The 846-nt window shown below is 24.8% G+C and overlaps 1 protein-coding gene across 2 annotated transcripts in view; it reads right to left on the minus strand.

Annotated features, from left to right (window-relative positions):
• LOC108689564 (dopamine N-acetyltransferase-like) overlaps nt 1–846 on the minus strand; it is a 13051-nt gene that overhangs the window by 9274 nt on the left and 2931 nt on the right. The gene's annotated exons all lie outside the window — the stretch shown is intronic.

Below are 846 nucleotides of genomic sequence, written 5' to 3' on the forward strand. Positions count from 1 at the left end.
ATTAACAAAAAATTAAAGTATTTGGAGAATACAAAACGTTTCCATCTTTATACTGGATTTTTCTTTCTCTGATAAACCGAAATTTACAAGTTGTATATGTTAAAATTAAAATCCTATTATATTAAGTGTGTCGACAGACCAGTTGTCCTCGACGTGACTATGTAACACGATCCTTTGTAAAGCTTGATTCACGCTTTAGAACTGGAAAATCATATATGAATCAATTATTTTAATGATTCTATTTATAAAATTATTTTAATTGTTAATTTATCAATCATATTAATTTCTTAATAGCGTTTTAATTAAGAGTAATAACTTAATTGAAATTATTTAATTCGATTTCAGTAATTTAATTACTAAAACAATAGTAAAATATTTGTTTACCAAGACATTTAAAACTTGTTACAATTGATTTAAGAGTTAATATTGACATCAGGTTGCATGCATGCTGCAAGAATTAAACTGTTTACTAGACAGGCCGATGCGACAATATAAAAGCGCGCAAATGTGAAGAAAAAAAATATATTGCAATAAGTATGTCTTTTCAAAATAAACTAATTGTTCGTATCTGTTTAATCAGCCGTGGAAAACAGAAAAAAAAAATCAATTTCTGTTATTTTATCGGTTCTTCTCGATTCCACTCTCAGATAAATCTATTTGATATCGCAGGTGATAATAAAAACATTTTATTTATAGTCTACTGCCTTATTTCCTTTATCAAATAAATTTACATTTAATGTGGAAAACATTTTTATTGTATATAACATTTTTTTAGTATTATATTATTCTACACTTGTTTCTCAAAATTCCGACTATATAAAAATATATGTAAATATACAAAATATT

This window comes from Atta colombica, unplaced genomic scaffold (genome assembly GCF_001594045.1).
Source record: "Atta colombica isolate Treedump-2 unplaced genomic scaffold, Acol1.0 scaffold27, whole genome shotgun sequence".
In the NCBI taxonomy this organism is placed as follows: Eukaryota; Metazoa; Arthropoda; class Insecta; order Hymenoptera; family Formicidae; genus Atta; species Atta colombica.